The sequence below is a fragment of the Salvelinus alpinus genome, chromosome 34 (genome assembly GCF_045679555.1).
Source record: "Salvelinus alpinus chromosome 34, SLU_Salpinus.1, whole genome shotgun sequence".
NCBI lineage: Eukaryota > Metazoa > Chordata > Actinopteri > Salmoniformes > Salmonidae > Salvelinus > Salvelinus alpinus.
In genome coordinates, this window is record NC_092119.1 from 8,809,797 (window position 1) to 8,830,752 (window position 20,956).

Consider the following 20,956-nt stretch of genomic DNA (forward strand, 5'->3'; position numbering starts at 1 on the left):
CACAGGAAGTCAACCCACAGAGACCTACTGTAGGGAAACAGGACATCAACTCACAGAGACCTACTGTAGGGAAACAGGACATCAACTCACAGAGACCTACTGTAGTCAAACAGGAAGTCATCTCACAGAGATCTACTGTAGTAAAACAGGAAGTCAACCCACAGAGACCTACTGTAGGGAAACAGGAAGTCAACCCACAGAGACCTACTGTAGGGAAACAGGAAGTCAACCCACAGAGACCTACTGTAGGGAAACAGGAAGTCAACCCACAGAGACCTACTGTAGGGAAATAGGAAGTCAACCCACAGAGACCTACTGTAGGGAAACAGGACTTCAAACCACAGAGACCTACTGTAGTCAAACAGGAAGTTAACCCACAGAGACCTACTGTAGGGAAACAGGAAGTCAACCCACAGAGACCTACTGTAGGGTCACAGGAAGTCAACCCACAGAGACCTACTGTAGGGAAACAGGACATCAACTCACAGAGACCTACTGTAGGGAAACAGGACATCAACTCACAGAGACCTACTGTAGTCAAACAGGAAGTCAACTCACAGAGACCTACTGTAGTCAAACAGGAAGTCAACCCACAGAGACCTACTGTAGGGAAACAGGACTTCAAATCACAGAGACCTACTGTAGGGAAACAGGACTTCAAACCACATAGACCTACTGTAGGGAAACAGGAAGTCAACCCACATAGACCTACTGTAGGGAAACAGGACTTCAAACCACAGAGACCTACTGTAGGGAAACAGGACTTCAAACCACAGAGACCTACTGTAGGGAAACAGGACTTCAAACCACAGAGACCTACTGTAGGGAAACAGGACTTCAAACCACAGAGACTTACTTTAGTCAAACAGGAAGTCGACCCACCGAGACCTACTGTAGGGAAACAGGACGTCCAACATGTGTGTGTGTGTGTGTGCACTGCTTGGCAGTCAGAACTTGAAGCTGTTTCTCAGTGAGTTCTGTATGTAGGCCACCATGCCTTGTTGCACGTCAACTCTGATACTCTTCCATGTTTGATTTTGCCCCTCACCCCCAGACGGTCCTGTTTCTGGGCATCCAGACACATAGTATAGGAGAGAACATGAACACAACGCTAGCCAGCCATACCCCTCCCTCCCCTAGCCTGCACTCGCCTGCTAAATATTTGAAGCAATCTGACAAAGATGGAGGGCAGGAACCCATTAGAGGCTCTAAGAAGCAGAAGTAGGTGCTGCCAGCTTCCACACTACCACAGCATTCTATATCCCTTTCTCTCTCTCAATTCAATTCAAGGGCTTTATTGGCATGGGAAAGATGTTAACATTGCCAAAGCAAGTGAAGTAGATAATACATAAAAGTGAAATAAACAATAAGAATTAACAGTAAACATTATTCTCACAGAAGTTCCCAAATAATAAAGACATTTCAAATGTCATATTATGTCTATATACATTGCTGTAACGATGTGCAAATAGTTAAAGTACAAAAGGGAAAATAAATACAATGGTGTTTATTCTTCACTGGTTGCCCTTTTCATGTGGTAACAGGTCACTAATCTTGCTGATATGATGGCACATTGTGGTATTCTTTATTTTATTTCACCTTTATTTAACCAGGAAGGCCAGTTGAGAACAAGTTCTAATTTACAACTGCGACCTGGCCAAGATAAAGCAAAGCAGTGCGACACAAACAACAACACAGAGTTACACATGGAATAAACAAACATACAGTCAATAACACAATAGAGAAAAAGTCTATATACAGTGTATGCAAATGAGGTAAGATAAGGGAGGTAGGCAATAAATAGGCCATAGTGGCGAAATAATTACAATATAGCAATTAAACACTGGAGTGATAGATGAATGTGCAAGTAGAGATACTGGGGTGCAAAAGAGCAAAACTAAATAAAATAAAAAATAACAGTATGGGGATGAGGAATTTGGATGGGCTATTTACTGATGGGCTATGTACAGGTGCAGTGATCTGTGAGCTGTTCTGACAGCTGGTGCTTAAAGTTAGTGAGGGAGTTATGGGTCTCCAGCTTCAGTGATTTTTGCAATTCGTTCCAGTCATTGCCAGCAGAGAACTGGAAGGAAAGGCAGCCAAAAGAGGAATTTGCTTTGGGGGATGACCAGTGAAATATACTTGCTGGAGCATGTGCTACGGGTGGGTGCTGCTATGGTGACCGGTGAGCTGAGATAAGGCGGGGCTTTACCTAGCAGAGGCTTGTAGATGACCTGAAGCCAGTGGGTTTGGCGACGAATATGAAGCGAGGGCCAGCCAACGAGAGCATACAGGTCGCAGTGGTGGGTAGTATATGGGGCTTTGGTGACAAAATGGATGGCACTGTGATAGACTGCATCCAATTTGCTGAGTAGAGTGTTGGAGGCTATTTTGTAAATGACATCGCCGAAGTCAAGGATTGGCAGGATAGTCAATTTTACGAGGGTATGTTTGGCAGCATGACTGAAGGATGCTTTGTTGCGAAATAGGAAGCCGATTCTAGATTTAATTTTGGATTGGAGATGCTTAATGTGAGTCTGGAAGGAGAGTTTACAGTCTAACCAGACACCTAGGTATTTGTAGTTGTCCACATATTCTAAGTCAGAACCGTCCAGAGTAGTGATGCTGGACGGGCGGGCAGGTGCGGGCAGCGATTGGTTGAAGAGCATGCATTTAGTTTTACTTGCATTTAAGAGCAGTTGGAGGCAACGGAAGGAGAGTTATGGCTTTGAAGCTCGTCTGGAGGTTAGTTCACACAATGTCCAAAGAAGGGTCAGAAGTATACAGAATGGTGTCGTCTGCGTAGAGGTGGATCAGAGAATCACCAGCAGCAAGAGCGACATCATTGATGTATACAGAGAAAAGAGTCGGCCCGAGAATTGAACCCTGTGGCACCCCCATAGAGACGGGACAACAGGCCCTCCGATTTGAAACATTGAACTCTGTCTGAGAAGTAGTTGGTGAACCAGGCGAGGCAGTCATTTCAGAAACCAAGGCTGTTGAGTCTGCCAATAAGAATGTGGTGATTGACAGAGTCGAAAGCCTTGGTCAGGTTGATGAATACAGCTGCACAGTATTGTCGATGGCGGTTAGTATATCGTTTAGGACCTTGAGCGTGGCTGAGGTGCACCCATGACCAGCTCGGAAACCAGATTGCACAGCGGAGAAGGTACGGTGGGATTCGAAATGGTCTGTGATCTGTTTGTTAACTTTCGAAGACCTTAGAAAGGCAGGGTAGGATAGATATAGGTCTATAGAAGTTTGGGTCTAGAGTGTCTTCCCTTTGAAGAGGGGGATGACTGCGGCAGCTTTCCAATCTTTGGGGATCTCAGACGATACAAAAGAGAGGTTGAACAGGCTAGTAATAGGGGTTGCAACAATTTCGTCTGATCATTTTAGAAAGAGAGGGCCCAGATTGTCTAACCCTGCTGATTTGTAGGGGTCCAGACTTTGTAGCTCTTTCAGAACATCAGCTATCTGGATTTGGGTGAAGGAGAAATGGGGGAGGCCTGGGCAAGTTGCTGTGGGGGATGCAGGGGTGTTGACTAGGATAGCGTTGGTCAGGTGGAAAGCATGGCCAGCCGTTGAAAAATAATTATTGAAATTCTCAATAATAGTGGATTTATCGGTGGTGACAGTCTTTCCTAGCCTCAGCGCAGTGGGCAGCTGGGAGGAGGTGCTCTTACTCTCCATGGACTTTACAGTGTCCCAGAACTTTTTGGAATTTGTGCTGCAGGATGCACATTTCCTAACTGCCTGTGTATATTGGTTCCTAAATTCCCTGTAAAGTTGCATATCGTGGGGGCTATTTGATGCTAATACAGTACGCCACAGGATGTTTTTGTGCTGGTCAAGGGCAGTCAGGTCTGGAGTGAACCAAGGGCTATATCTGTTCCTGGTTCAACATTTTTTGAATGGGGCATGCTTATCTAAGATGGTGAGGAAATCACTTCTAAAGAATAACCAGGCATCGTCTACTGACGGAATGAGATCAATATCCTTCCAGGATACCCGGGCCTGGGTCGATTACGATTGATTAGGACCCGGGATACCCGGGTCGATTAGGATTGCCTGCTCGCTGAAGTGTTTTAGGGAGCGCTTGACAGTGATGAGGGGTGATCGTTTGACCGCAGACCCATTACGGATGCAAGCAATGAGGCAGTGATCGCTGAGATCCTGGTTGAAGACAGCAGAGGTGTATTTGAAGGGCAGGTTGCTTAGGATGATATCTATGAGGGTTTCTGTGTTTACAGATTTGGGATTGTACCTCTTAGGTTCAATGATAATTTGTGTGAGATTGAGGGCATCAAGCTTAAATTGTAGGATGGCCGGGGTGTTAAGCATATTTCAGTTTAGGTCACCTAACAGCACGAGCTATGAAGATAGATGGGGGGCAATCAATTCACATATTGTGTCCAGGGCACAGCTGGGGGCAGAAGGTGGTCTATAGCAGGTGGCAACAGTGAGAGACTTGTTCCTGGAAAGGTGGATTTTTAAAAGTAGAAGCTCAAATTGTTTTGGTACAGACCTGGATAATAAGACAGAACTCTGCAGGCTATCTATGCAGTAGATTGCAACTCCGCCCCCTTTGGCAGTTCCATCTTTTCCAAAAATGTTATAGTTAGGGATGGTAATTTCAGGGTTTTTGGTGTCCTTCCTATGCCAGGATTCAGACACAGCCAGGACATCCTGGTTGGCAGAGTGTGCTAAAGCAGTGAATAAAACAAACTTAGGGAGGATGCTTCTAATGTTAACATGCATGAAACCAAGGCTTTTACAGCTACAGAAGTCAACAAATGAGAGGGCCTGGGGAATGGGAGTGGAGCTAGGCACTACAGGGATGAACCTCTACATCAGCAGAGGAGGAGTAGGATAAAGGTACGGCTAAGGGCTATAAGAACTGGTTGTCTAGTACGTTCGGGAAAGAGAGTAAAAGGAGCAGGTTTCTAGGCGCGGTAGAATAGAATCATTGCATAATGTACAGACAAAGGTATGGTAGGATGTGAATACAGTTAAGGTAAACCTAGGCATAGAGGGCTAGAGGGCCGGGGCTAGCAGGCTAGCAGAAGGGCCTTAGAGGGACATCGCGACGGAAGAAGTCAGTTGTTTTAGCCCCCTCATGCGGTTACGTCGGCAGACCAGTCAGTGTAGTAAAAGGGTCCAGGCCAATTGGAAAAATAGGAATAGTACCCAAGAAATTGACTGATGGGCCACTTCAGCTAACAGTCCGGTATGCTCTAGATAGCTAGCGGGCTGCGGCTAGCAGGCTAGCAGGCTGGCAGATGGGCATTCAGGGGACGTCGCAACGAAGGAGCCAGATGGAAAACCCCCCTCGGGCGGATTACATCGGTAGTCCAATCGTGATGGATCGGGCGGGGCTCTGTATCGGCAATAAAAGGGGCCCAGGCCAATTGGCAAAATAGGTATTGTAGCCCAAGGAGTGGCTGATGGTCCTCTTCAGCTAGCCGGGAGACGGGCTTAGCATAGGCTATCTCCAGGCTAATTGGTGCTTGCGTCGGGACAGGGACGTTAGCCAGGAGAAGCCAATCGGATAGCAGCTAGCTAGTTGCGGTGATCCAGGTGAAGAGGTTCAGAGCTTGCGGTAGGAATCCGGTAATATGGAGAAAAAGGAGTCCGATAAGCTCTGGGTTGAAACACGCTGTTTAGACTGGCAGGAGTTGTCCTGGCTAAAGGTTAGTTGATGACCGCTAGCAGTGGCTAGCTGACTACTAGCTAGTAGTTAGTTAGCTGGCTAGCTTCTGTTCGGGATTCCGGTTCTGAGGTTAAGAAAATAGCAGATCCATACCACATTGGGTGAGACGGGTTGCAGGAGAGTATGTTGAAGTTGGGGTTGAGAAAAATATTTTTTAAATATATGCAAAGAAAAAAGATATACAAAGATATACATAAAGATATATACACGGGACACGACGAAGACAAAAGACGTCTGACTGCAACGTCATCTTGTATTACACCCAGTAGATATGGGAGTTGATCAAAATTGGGTTTGTTTTCAAATTCTTTGTGGATCTGTGTAATCTGAGGGAAATATGTGTCTCTAATATGGTCATACATTTGGCAGGAGGTTAGGAAGCACAGCTCAGTTTCCACCTCATTTTGTGGGCAGTGTGCACATAGCCTGTCTTCTCTTGAGAGCCATGTCTGCCGACGGTGGCCTTTATTAATAGCAAGGCTATGCTCACTGAGTCTGTACATAGTCAAAGCTTTCCTTAATTTTGGGTCAGTCACAGTGGTCAGGTATTCTGCCACTGTGTACTCTCTGTTTAGGGCCAAATAGCATTTTAGGTTGCTCAGTTTTTTTGTTAATTCATTACCATGCACCTTGTGTGAGTGCCTGCGTGCGTGCGTGCGTGCATGCATGCGTGCGTGCGTGAGTACGTGTGTGAGAATTAATTAAGTAATTAATGAAAGTGTGCTATCGTGTTAAATCGGCAATTGGCAACATATTCCTTACAGGATTAATTGACACATAAACAAACACCAATCTTCAGTGATAATTACTCCGGTGTTCTGTGCAGTACGCAGCGCATAAAAAATTGAAAATAATTCCATATATAATAGTAAATAAGGTTATCCAAGGAATAATAATAACCCTAGAGCAGTAATAACAACACTAGAGCAGTAATAATAACCTCAGAGCAGTAACAATAACCCCAGAACAGTAACAATAACCCCAGAGCAGTAACAATAACCCCAGAACAGTAACAATAACCTCAGAGCAGAAACAATAACCCCAGAACAGTAACAATAACCCCAGAGCAGTAACAATAACCCCAAAACAGTAACAATAACCCCAGAGCAGTAACAATAACCCCAGAGCAGTAATAATAACCCTATAACAGCTTTAATCATAACCCCAGAGCAGTAACAATAACCCCAGAACAGTAACAATAACCCCAGAGCAGTAACAATAACCCCAGAGCAGTAACAATAACCTCAGAGCAGTAACAATAACCTCAGAACAGTAACAATAACCTCAGAGCAGTAACAATAAACCCAAGAGCAGAAATAATAACCCTTAAGCATTAATAATAGCCCTAGAGCAACAATAACAATAACCCCAGAGCAGTAATAATAACCCTAGAGCGGTAATAATAACCCGAGAGCAGTAATAGTAACCCCAGAGCAGCAATAATAATAACCCTAGAGCGGAAATAATAACCCTAGAGCAGTAATAATAACCCTAGAGCGGTAATAATAACCCTAGAGCGGTAATAATAACCCTGGATCAGTACTGATAACCCTGGAGCAGTAATAATAGCCATGGAGCAGTACTAATAACCCTAGCGCAGTAATAATAACCCTAGCGCAGTAATAATAACCCTAGCGCAGTAACAATAACCCTGAAGAAGTAATAACACCGGAGAAGTAATAATAACCCTAGAGCAGCAATAACCCGGGAGCGGAAGTAATAACCATAGAGTGGTAATAACCCTAGAGCGGTATTAACCCTTGAGCGGCAGTAATAGCTCTAGAGGTGCAGTAACAACCCTAGAGCGGCAGTAATAGCCCTAGAGCAGCGGTAATAACCATAGATCGCGGTAATAACCCTAGAGCAGCGGTAATAACCCTAGAGCGGCAGTAATAGCCCTAGAGCAGCGGTAATAACCATAGAGCAGCGGTAATAACCCTAGAGCAGCGGTAATAACCATAGAGCAGCGGTAATAGCCCTAGAGCGGCAGTAATAACCCTAGAGCAGCGGTAATAACCCTAGAGCGGCAGTAATAACCCTAGAGCAGCAGTAATAGCCCTAGAGCAGCGGTAATAACCCTAGAGCGGCAGTAATAACCCTAGAGCGGCAGTAATAACCCTAGAGCGGCAGTAATAACCCTAGAGCGGCAGTAATAACTTAGAGCGGCAGTAATAACCCTAGAGCGTCAGTAATAACCCTAGAGCGGCAGTAATAACCCTAGAGCGGCAGTAATAACCATAGAGCGGCAGTAATAACCCTAGAGCGGCAGTAATAACCCTAGAGCGGCAGTAATAACCCTAGAGTGGCAGTAATAACCATAGAGCGGCAGTAATAACCCTAGAGCGGCAGTAATAACCCTAGTGCGGCAGTAATAACCCTAGAGCGGCGGTAATAACCCTAGAGCGGCGGTAATAACCCTAGAGCAGCGGTAACAACCCTAGAGCAGTGGTAATAACCCTAGAGCGGCAGTAATAACCCTAGAGCGGCAGTAATAACCCTAGAGCAGCCGTAATAACCCTAGAGTAGCGGTAATAACCCTAGAGCGGTGGTAATAACCCTAGAGCGGCAGTAATAACCCTAGAGAGGCGGTAATAACCCTAGAGCAGCGGTAATAACCCTAGAGCAGTGGTAATAACCCTAGAGCGGCAGTAATAACCCTAGAGCGGCAGTAATAACCCTAGAGCAGCGGTAATAACCCTAGAGCAGCGGTAATAACCCTAGAGCAGTGGTAATAACCCTAAAGCGGCAGTAATAACCCTAGAGCGGCAGTAATAGCCCTAGAGCAGCGGTAATAACCCTAGAGCGGCAGTAATAACCCTAGAGCGGCAGTAATAGCCCTAGAGCAGCGGTAATAACCCTAGAGCAGTGGTAATAACCCTAGAGCGGCAGTAATAGCCCTAGAGCAGTGGTAATAACCCTAGAGCGGCAGTAATAACCCTAGAGCAGCGGTAATAACCCTAGAGCAGCGGTAATAACCCTAGAGCGGCAGTAATAACCCTAGAGCGGCAGTAATAGCCCTAGAGCAGCGGTAATAACCCTAGAGCGGCAGTAATAACCCTAGAGCGGCAGTAATAGCCCTAGAGCAGCGGTAATAACCCTAGAGCAGTGGTAATAACCCTAGAGCGGCAGTAATAGCCCTAGAGCAGTGGTAATAACCCTAGAGCGGCAGTAATAACCCTAGAGCAGCGGTAATAACCCTAGAGCAGCGGTAATAACCCTAGAGCGGCAGTAATAACCCTAGAGCGGCAGTAATAACCCTAGAGCGGCAGTAATAACCCTAGAGCAGTGGTAATAACCCTAGAGCGGCAGTAATAACCCTAGAGCAGCGGTAATAACCCTAGAGCAGCGGTAATAACCCTAGAGCGGCAGTAATAACCCTAGAGCGGCAGTAATAACCCTAGAGCAGTCAAAATACAGATAATAGATACAGGAAAACGGAATGTGTTTGAACCCGGTCCGGCAAACAGAGAAGATTCAAATGTGAGACATTCCTACACAAGATCAAAATACATACGTGCCCTTTGCTATGTATATGGAGCTAAATATTTTTATCATTTATTAATTATAGGTTGTTTTTTTCATTTATTCCACACTTTATAAAAAAAATACACATTGCATGTGTGTGTGTGTGTGTGTGTGTGTGTGTGTGTGTGTGTGTGTGTGTGTGTGTGTGTGTGTGTGTGTGTGTGTGTGTGTGTGTGTGTGTTTAGGCACGTTTGTCATTATTAGCCTCATTACAAGTGTACATTACCATGCACAGTTGAGAATGTGCTTGTACACACAGTCTGTTTGTGCATCACCATTTTACCTGTAACCCTGACAGTGCATCTCTACACAAGTGACACATAACACAACACGACACGACAAACAACACAAAGCAACACCACACACACACACACACTGCTAGTGCTAACACACTGACAATATGGCATCCTGGAATATTATGGATCCTTGTTGAGACACTGAAGAAAAACCAAATAGAAAGTCTGGTGAGCTGGGAAGAATTATAATTATAAACTGGAAGGTTCGATCCCTGAATGCTGATTGGCTGACAGACGTGGTATATCAGACCGTATACCACTGGTATGACAAAACATTTATTTTTACTGCTTTAATTACGTTGGTAACCAGTTTATAATAGCAATAAGGCACCTCTGGGGGTTTGTGGTATATGGCCAATATACCTCGTCTAAGGGCTGTCTCCAGGCATTCCACGTTGTGTCGTGCCTAAGAACATCCCCTCGCCGTGGTATATTGGCCATATACCACACCTCTATGTGCATTATTGCCTAAATATAATTTGCCTTCAAGCATGTGCTTCACAAAGAATCAATTAACCACAGTGACACGAGACGCTACTGTCTTGTGCACCAACTAAATACAGTCATTAAAATACGATGTCAAAATGGACAGATCTCATTTCCTCATTATATAACTTTCAAAGAGCGCGGCCTGTGTGTGTGTGTGTGTCTGTGTGTGTGTGTGTGTCTGTGTGTGTAGTGGTAAGGCCTGTGATGTCAATGCAGTATTCAGGATATTCAAAGCAATCATCTTTCCCAGAGGGGATTACGGGACTAAAGCCAGTGTCCCATTCAGAGAGGATAAAGCCCACAGTATTAATCTAGTGGAGTAGGCCTGTTCACAGCCCCTCCACCACCAACCCCTCTCCTCTAACCCCACCCCCCTCCTCCCTCATCCCCCCTCATTCCCTCTCCCCCCTCATCCCCCCTCTCCCACCCACCTCATATGTGCCCTTTGCTATATATCTGGAGCAAAATATTTTTTTGGAATTTAGTTATAGGTTGTCTTTCTCCCTTCACCCCCCCCACCCCCTCTCCAGCTTCTTCCCCCTCTCCCCTCATCCCCCTCTCCCTCTCACCCCTCATCCCCCACCTCCCCTCTCTCCCCAGGCAGAGCACCAATCACATACACTTGCATAACACACAGTACCTCTTTCACTTTCTCTCTCTCCCTTTATCTTCCACGTTTGATCTCTCTCTTAACCCCCAACCCCCTCACTCGATGTTTCTTTCCCTAACGATGGACGTACATGTATACACAAACACAAACATACACCCTCACGCACGCACACACAGACATGCTCACACCTTTATCTCCCTCACACATGTATCCATACAACCTGACACATGCCAAGACATTAGCCAGTATGCTACTATATGTATGTTAATAGCCATCCTCCACAGAGCTGTATGTTAAAACCAATCCTCCACAGAGCTGTATGTTAAAACCAATCCTCCACAGAGCTGTATGTTAATATCCATCCGGCACAGAGCTGTATGTTAATAGCCATCCTCCACAGAGCTGTATGTTAATATCCATCCTCCACAGAGCTGTATGTTAATACCCATCCTCCACAGAGCTGTGTGTTAATACCCATCCTCCACAGAGCTGTATGTTAATACCCATCCTCCACAGAGCTGTATGTTAATACCCATCCTCCACAGAGCTGTGTGTTAATACCCATCCTCCACAGAGCTGTATGTTAATACCCATCCTCCACAGAGCTGTATGTTAATACCCATCCTCCACAGAGCTGTGTGTTAATACCCATCCTCCACAGAGCTGTGTGTTAATACCCATCCTCCACAGAGCTGTATGTTAATACCCATCCTCCACAGAGCTGTGTGTTAATACCCATCCTCCACAGAGCTGTGTGTTAATACCCATCCTCCACAGAGCTGTGTGTTAATACCCATCCTCCACAGAGCTGTGTGTTAATACCCATCCTCCACAGAGCTGTATGTTAATACCCATCCCCCACAGAGCTGTATGTTAATACCCATCCTCCACAGAGCTGTAAAAATGCCTTGTTCTGTGGTGACTTCAAAGTGCCAGGGCTGCACTCCTGTAGCCAGATGTGACACCCTAACCCTAACCCTCTCCTCTCCTCTTCACTTCCAATTCCCACTCACACAGATGTAGGATTCATGAGGAACACTGTCTCTCTGGTCTGGGCCAGTTGTGCCTCTCTGTCAGTTAAATAGTCTGACAGGCTCCATAGCTCTGGTGGATGACTGTATCTCCCAGCATGCCCTTGCTTTGGGGATTCTTCTGAGTGTGTGTGTGTGTGTGCATTACGTGTTTCTGCGGATCTGCAGTCTCATTCAAATCAATGAGGCAGTCACAGTCTCATTCAAAGCAATGAGGCAGACACAGTCTCATTCAAAGCAATGAGGCAGTCACAATCTCATTCAAAGCAATGAGGCAGTCACAATCTCATTCAAATCAACGAGGCAGTCACCATCTCATTCAAATCAACGAGGCAGTCACAGTCTCAGATTCTAAAAGGTTTCAGAAACGATCTGTCCCGGGGGAACAGAAGCCAGAGGAAACGGAGCACTCGATATCCAGTGTTGTGGAAGTGGCACCGCAGCTTGGTGTCTGCTTCAGGACACTTGCATCCATCATAATCAATAGACAATGATTCATAGAAATCAAAATCAAATCAAATGTTATTTGTCACATACACATGGTTAGCAGATGTTAATGCGAGTGTAGCGAAATGATTGTGCTTCTAGTTCCGACCGTGCAGTAATATCTAACAAGTAATCTAACCTAACAATTTCACAACAACTACCTTATACACACAAGTGTAAGGAATGAATAAGAATATGTACATAAAAATATATGAATATTGGCCGAACGGCATAGGCAAGATGCAGTAGATGGTATAGAGTACAGTATATACTGTACATATGAGATGAGTAATGTAGGGTATGTAAACATTATATAAAGTGGCATTGTTTAAAGTGGCTAGTGATACATTTATTATTAAAGTGGCTAGTTTAAAGTGGATAGTGGTGAGAGATGAGTCAGTATGTTGGCAGCAGCCACTCAATGTTAGTGATGGACCAGTATGGGGAATGATAAAGTCTTAATAGGATGACTGGCGAGACCCACCTCCAAGATGAAACTGCTGGAAGTTTAAACTGCCCATATATTTTCTAAATGAATAATCATCAGCTAAAAAAAAAATATATTGCGATTTAAAAAATAATAATCCTACAGAGCATACTTTCATATAGGTCTGCACAAAGCTTTGTGGATGTGTATATAATCTCAACTATTTCTTACTGATTAAAACAGCCTACAGAGCATTCAAATTCAAATCTGGACCTCAAAGCCAGTTCCACTGCTTTTTAAAATTGTTCCCCTCTAATCAAGGACTGATTTAGACCTGGGACACCAGGTGGTTGCAATTAATTATCAGGGAGAACAGAAAACTAGCAGTACTCCGGACCTCCAGGGGTAAGATCGGAAATACTCCTTTCTTAGACTCTTAGAATTTAGAAAGTGGGTTCTCCACATAGGAGAACCTGGTTCCAGGTAAAACCCTTTTTGGTTCCAAGTAGAACTATTTTGGGTTGAATGTAGAACCCTCTGTTTAAAGGGTTCTACCTGGAACCAAAAAGGTTCTACCTGGAAGCAAAAAGGATTATTCAAAGGGTTCTCCTATGGTGACAGCTGAACGTAAGAGGGTATAGAGACATGATCAGTGCAGTAGTACAGATAGATATAATTCTGCTGACTCTGGTATACTGTCAGTCGTCATGCAGGAAGTCAACAACATCTCTCTCTTCTCTCTTCTACTATACAAGCGCTCCCGAGCGGAGCAGTGGTCTGAGGCACTGCATCTCAGTGCTAGAGGCATCACTACAGACCCTGGTTCGATCCCGGGCTGTATCACAACCGGACGTGATCGAGAGTCCCATAGGGTGACGCAAAATTGGTCCAGCGTCGTCCGTGTTAAGGGAGGGTCTGGCCGTGGTAGGCCGTCATTGTAAAATAAGAATTTGTTCTTAACTGACTTGCCTAGTTAAGTAAAGGTTAAATATATATATATTTTTAAATACAAGGTCGGGTAACAACAACTCCACCATGCTGACTCTCAACAGGGTGCTCAGCACCCTCCCGTACGACTGTGGGCCACTCCTACTCTATCATCAAGTTTGCTGACAACACAACGGTGGTAGGCCTGATCACCAACAGTGATGAGACAGCCCTACAGGGAGGAGGTCAGATAACTGGCAGTGTGGTGCCAAGACAACAACCTCTACCTCAACATCAGCAAGACCAAGGAGCTGATGGTGAACTACAGGAAGTAGGGGAGCGGTGCACATCGACGGGGCCACAGTGGAGCGGGTCAAGAGCTTCTAGTTCCTCTGTGTCCACATGACTGAGGACTTACCATGGTCCTCTCACACCAACACAGTCATAAAGAAGGCACGCAGTGCCTCTTCTCCCTTAGGAGGCTGAAACGATTTGGCATGGCCCCTCAGATCCTAAGGAATAGAGAGCCTCACCATCGAGAGCACCATCGAGAGCACCATCGAGAGCCTCCTGACTGGTTGTCTGGTATGGAAACTGCACCACCCTTGACCGGAAGGCCCTACAGAGGGTGGTGTGGACGGCCCAGCGCTTCACTGGGGGTGAGCTCCCATCCATCCAGGACATAAATGCCAAGCAATGTTTGAGAAAGGTCTAAAAATTACCAAAGGTTCCAGCCACCCAAAACATGGATTGTTCTCCATGCTCCCGTTAGGCAGGAGGTACCGGTGCATCAACGCACAGACCAACAGAGACCTAAACAGCTTCTATCTCCTGGCCATACGACTGTTAAATGGCTAAGACCACTGCTCTCCCTCTCCCACAGACTAGCCACACTGACTCTTTGTAAATCCACAGGTCTACCCACTCAGACACACACACACCCTCACTGTCACCCTGACTCACACCAAACACACAGGCATACACACTCACACACACCCTCACTGTCACCCTGACTCACACCAAACACACAGGCATACACACTCACACACACCCTCACTGTCACCCTGACTCACACCAAACACACAGGCATACACACGCACACACACCCTCACTGTCACCCTGACTCACACCAAACACACAGGCATACACACTCACACACACCCTCACTGTCACCCTGACTCACACCAAACACACAGGCATACACACTCACACACACCCTCACTGTCACCCTGACTCACACCAAACACACAGGCATACACACTCACACATACCCTCACTGTCACCCTGACTCACACCTAACACACACGCATACACACCCATACTCACACCAAACACACACACACACACACACACACACACACACACACACACACACACACACACACACACACACACACACACACACACACACACACACACACACACACACACACACACACACACACACACACACACACACCCTCACTGTCACCCTTACTCACACCAAACACACACACACACACACACACACACACACACACACACACACACACACACACACACACACACACACACACACACACACACACACACACACACACACACACACACACACACACACACACACACACACACACACACACAAACACACACACACACACACACACACACATACCCTCACTCACACACTCATTACTGACGCCACACACTCACACACACCCTCACTCACACACTCATTAGTGACGCCACACACTCACAGACACCCGCACACACACCCTCACACGTACCCTGCTGTTAAAATTATTATTGATTAGATGTATTACTACCACTATGCTGTTGGTCATTGATTATTGATTTCTATTACCATTAGTATCTATTTATCCTGCTACTGGTCACTATTACTGCTGTTTACATGTATATATTATCACTAGTATATTACCACCAGTATTTATATATTACCACTAGTATATTATCACCAGTATTTATATATTACCACTAGTATATTATCACCAGTATTTATATATTCCTGCTACCAGTCACTTTTCAGCCCTGTTTACATGTATATATTACCACTAGTATATTACCACCAGTATTTATATATTACCACTAGTATATTACCACCAGTATTTATATATTATCACTAGTATATTACCATCAGTATTTATATATTATCACTAGTATATTACACCAGTATTTATATATTATCACTAGTATATTACCACCAGTATTTATATATTACCACTAGTATATTATCACCAGTATGTATATATTTCCACTAGTATATTACCACCAGTATTTATATATTCCTATTCTGTATATCCACTTATCACGTCTACACTGACACTCTTGTACAGACACACACACACACACACACACACACACACACACACATACTCACACTAACACCCCCACACTTAGAATTAGACACACACACACACATACTCACACTAACACCCCCACACTTAGAATTAGACACACACACACACACACTCACACTAACAATCTTACAATGAAGAATGTTTCTCACCCAAATGGTTAGGGGGGTTTGGGATTTAGGGACTGTAAAGCTGATCCTAGATCAGTACAAGGGTGTCTTTTACACTGAGCTAGCCTATAGGCTACCACTTTGGACCCCCCTCCCCCATGCTGTGTGTTAATGAGCGATCCTCACAGCCTAACTCAGCCACTAGGTCACCACCTGCTGGTATGTTCTGTTCTCACCCTGCCTGACCAAACCCAGGCTCCATAAGCCGCATTAAGGCCATGGACAACAAGGAATGTGCCAACTCTCCACCTGTAAATGCACACTCGTGAACAACTTCAACGTACTGTCATTTAACCTACACACCATCTCAGAAAATATGTCCGTGTGGCAGACCTTCCCTGCTTCCCATTAAAACTGGAGCAGAGATAATCGAGTGCTCCTGTCTCATTATCCTGAGTTAGAACAATGAATGGGAGAGATCAGTGTGGTTAAACCAGACTGAATACGAAGTGAATCAACTGTGAAATCAGTTTGGATGTCAAGCTGCTGGAGTTCAACCTACACACTGTATCTCAGGAAGAGGTCAGGGATCATGGTCAGGGGTCATGACTGAAACGTCAGTCAATCTGCCAGTCCCTGCTAGACCCGGCTTCCATTAAAACTAGGCCTATAGTGCAAAGCAAAGATAATCAAGTGCCTCAGTATCATCATCCCAATGAATGGATGTGATCCGGGTGAGTCTGAGGCTTTCAACGAGCAGCTTTCCTTCCCCATTGTTTGTGTGACTGAGGTGAAGAGTGCAGGCTTCCTCTTCATAGGACAAAACCCTGGATAATAACATAGAATCCTGCGTATTCAAGCAACAGCACTATACAGGCCTATCGTAGGCCACACAGTCACTGATACAGAAACAGACACATTTTGATCTTCCTACCTACATATCCCGTACACTACCTACCGCCGCTGTGCCCTTGAGCAAGACACTTTGATCCAGGGGCGCTGCTCGGCAGCAGCTGATCTCAGCCTGTGACGTGTGTGTTGCGTGTCAGGTTGGGTACTATGACAACAATAAATAAAGAATATCTGTGTAACTGGACTAATAAAGCAAATGTTGTATTGTATTGTACCTCGATGTGGATAGCTCAGACTGAGCTGGTTGTCTCCTATGACACACATATACAGAAATACACAGGACTCCCAGGGTCAATGCTCTGGGCCTTTTGGCTCAATGTAAACTATTAAGACGTGTGAAGGATATCCCCTTGGCAGAGGGAGACGGCACAGGGAATCTGGCAGCCTTCCAGCTCCTCTTCCACCGGGGTTTCCGATTACACATTCTGTAATAGATAGGCTATATCATCATCACTTCCTGTCCCTGTGTTGGCGGACCAAACTATATCATCATCACTTCCTGTCCCTGTGTTGGTGGGCCAAACTATATCATCATCACTTCCTGTCCCTGTGTTGGTGGACCAAACTATATCATCATCACTTCCTGTCCCTGTGTTGGTGGACCAAACTATATCATCATCACTTCCTGTCCCTGTGTTGGCGGACCAAACTATATCATCATCACTTCCTGTCCCTGTGTTGGTGGACCAAACTATATCATCATCATCACTTCCTGTCCCTGTGTTGGTGGACCAAACTATATCATCATCATCACTTCCTGTCCCTGTGTTGGTGGACCAAACTATATCATCATCACTTCCTGTCCCTGTGTTGGCGGACCCAACATTTTCATCATCACTTCCTGTCCCTAGGTTGGCGGACCCAACTATATCATCATCACTTCCTGTCCCTGTGTTGGTGGACACAACTATATCATCATCACTTCCTGTCCCTGTGTTGGTGGACCAAACTATATCATCATCACTTCCTGTCCCTGTGTTGGTGGACCAAACTATATCATCATCACTTCCTGTCCCTGTTTCGGCAGAACCAACTATATCATCATCACTTCCTGTCCCTGTGTTGGTGGACCCAACTATATCATCACTTCCTGTCCCTGTGTTGGTGGACCCAACTATATCATCATCACTTCCTGTCCCTGTGTTGGTGGACCAAACTATATCATCATCACTTCCTGTCCCTGTGTTGGCGGACCCAACATTTTCATCATCACTTCCTGTCCCTATGTTGGCGGACCCAACTATATCATCATCACTTCCTGTCCCTGTGTTGGTGGACCCAACTATATCATCATCACTTCCTGTCCCTGTTTCGGCGGAACCAACTATATCATCATCACTTCCTGTCCCTGTGTTGGCGGACCAAACTATATCATCATCACTTCCTGTCCCTGTGTTGGTGGACCAAACTATATCATCATCACTTCCTGTCCCTGTTTCGGCGGAACCAACTATATCATCATCACTTCCTGTCCCTGTGTTGGCGGACCAAACTATATCATCATCACTTCCTGTCCCTGTGTTGGTGGACCCAACTATATCATCATCACTTCCTGTCCCTGTGTTGGTGGACCCAACTATATCATCACTTCCTGTCCCTGTGTTGGTGGACCCAACTATATCATCATCACTTCCTGTCCCTGTGTTGGTGGACCAAACTATATCATCATCACTTCCTGTCCCTGTGTTGGCGGACCCAACATTTTCATCATCACTTCCTGTCCCTATGTTGGCGGACCCAACTATATCATCATCACTTCCTGTCCCTGTGTTGGTGGACCCAACTATATCATCATCACTTCCTGTCCCTGTGTTGGTGGACCAAACTATATCATCATCACTTCCTGTCCCTGTGTTGGTGGACCAAACTATATCATCATCACTTCCTGTCCCTGTTTCGGCGGAACCAACTATATCATCATCACTTCCTGTCCCTGTGTTGGCGGACCAAACTATATCATCATCACTTCCTGTCCCTGTGTTGGCGGACCAAACTTTCACTACTTTAATTTGTGGTTTTGGATGGCGACACCTCTTTGAACCTTTTAAAGATACACATGTTCTCGTCCAGTGACCTGAGTGATCTTCTGGCAGCAGGTGTGGGTGGACTAGGTGCAAATGTCATATAACTCATGTTCTATTGTCACATTCACTTTGGCTTGAGAACTGCTTGACATTACACAGCCACGTGCACAAAACAAAACAGACTGATTATTGATCTCCATATGACCTAACATTTGAACCTAAATTATCACAACGAAAGCTCAATAGCAATATCGCACCATCTTACCAATTATGTTTAAACAGTCTCTTGACATTTTTTTTTCAGAGAACAACCCAAAGGAGGTAAAGGCTGAATGACCAATTTCTCTGAGATAAACGATAAAAAAACAGGTCTAGCTTGCAAATGTTTTTTCTCCCAAACAAATCACACGATTGGTATCTCGTGCAGCTTTTCTAGAAACAAACCTTTATTATTAATGCTCTCAACGTTTCTGTCGCGTAGCCTGTGGTTTACCGGGCTGGTTCTAGAATGAGCGCTCAAGCGCTGTCCGTGGTTCTGAAATTGACCACACTCGTACCGCGCGCTCAAAGCAACATGCAACACCGTTGATAAGCAGCTTTATCACGGGGAATTAAAATGGGACGTTTCTCGAAGCTAAATCCTTACTCTGTTTTAACAACAACATCATCTGATTTGATACCGATGTAAAAGTAACGAAACTAAACTAAAGAATACTACATTGAAAGTGGTTGAGATTGACTTTACAAACCCTAATTTACAAAATAATCGGCGACACCACACTGTTTTGTTTTGAAACTTGGCTCAGCCATTAGACATAAACTCTTATTTTCTTTAATTAAATAACCTATTATTTTTTTAAATCTCAACTGAACTGAATCGTTCAGCAACCTACCTGAAGTAGTTTTCTGTGGACCGTCGTCAGTTCAGGACTGGAAAATGTCTCCTTGGTGCTGCCCCCACCTTCTAGTTCCTACTGCTGCCTCGCTTCAAAAGGATTGCCCTCGGAGGAAACTCCGCCCCGCCTGCAAGCGACAGCCTCCAACATCAACAAAGATGGTTGCGCTCTCTGACGTCATAAGCCCATAATGAAGATGCGGCTCACAAGCTAGATGTTTAGGCATTAGTGGTTACTGATAATAAAGTATAACCTGGTAAAAAGTTAAATGGTAGGTGACTGATGTACACTGCCCTGCTGTTTGTGGAGGAGCTAGTCCGTCTAGTAGGGATGTTGAGAACTTGCAATAAATACTAAATAATACAGACAGCTCACGATTCAAGCCATGTCCAAAAGAAGCTACTTCCTTTTTTGAGTACCTGTGACCCATCATGTTAACCACAGGCTGGAGATTGGCTCTGTGATTCGGTCATCCTCTAGACAGGTGTTATTGGTCTCCTTGAAGAGAAGCACGTCTCTGTAGCCCAGTGCTGTAGAGTTAGTTAGAGAGTAAAGCGATGGAGAGATCCATATAGGTCTCTCTCTCTCTCTCTCTCTCTCTCTCTCTCTCTCTCTCTCTCTCTCTCTCTCTCTCTCTCTCTCTCTCTCTCTCTCTCTCTCTCTCTCTCTCTCTCTCTCTCTCTCTCTCTCTCTCTCTCTCTCTCTCTCTCTCTCTCTCTCTCTCTCTCTCTCTCTCTCTCTCTCTCTCTCTCTCTCTCTCTCTCTCTCTCTCTCTCTCTCTCTCTCTCTCTCTCTCTCTCTCTCTCTCTCTCTCTCTCTCTCTCTCTCTCTCTCTCTCTCTCTCTCTCTCTCTCTCTCTCTCTCAACAGTTGATTGATGATGTTCAGTTTTCCATCACTGCCAATTAGCAGGACAGTTATATTGTACATTAGTATACGTGTTTGTGTGTGTGATGGACTTGTTGACTTGTTCATGTGTGTTGTGTTTCGATGGGATCAATCAGGCTAATCGTAGACAGCTGATATTCTAGTTTAAGGATGGAGCATGGGAGACACTAAGAGCTAAGAGGAAACTCTAAGAGGAGGACACTAAGAGGAGACGAGGAAAGGACACTACAAATAATATTGAGACAGCCCTATATCTAGCTAGGTTGAGA

At 45.2% G+C, this 20,956-nt stretch overlaps 1 protein-coding gene across 1 annotated transcript in view; it reads right to left on the reverse strand.

The window, feature by feature from the left end:
* Window positions 1-19,922, reverse strand: part of LOC139563546 (synaptosomal-associated protein 25-B-like) — an 81,136-nt gene extending 61,214 nt beyond the window's left edge. Inside the window, exon 1 of the mRNA XM_071382299.1 lies at window positions 19,798-19,922. The gene's annotated coding sequence lies outside the window, so the exon portion shown is untranslated. The remainder of the gene's footprint in view (window positions 1-19,797) is intronic.
* Window positions 19,923-20,956: the final 1,034 nt, after the last annotated feature.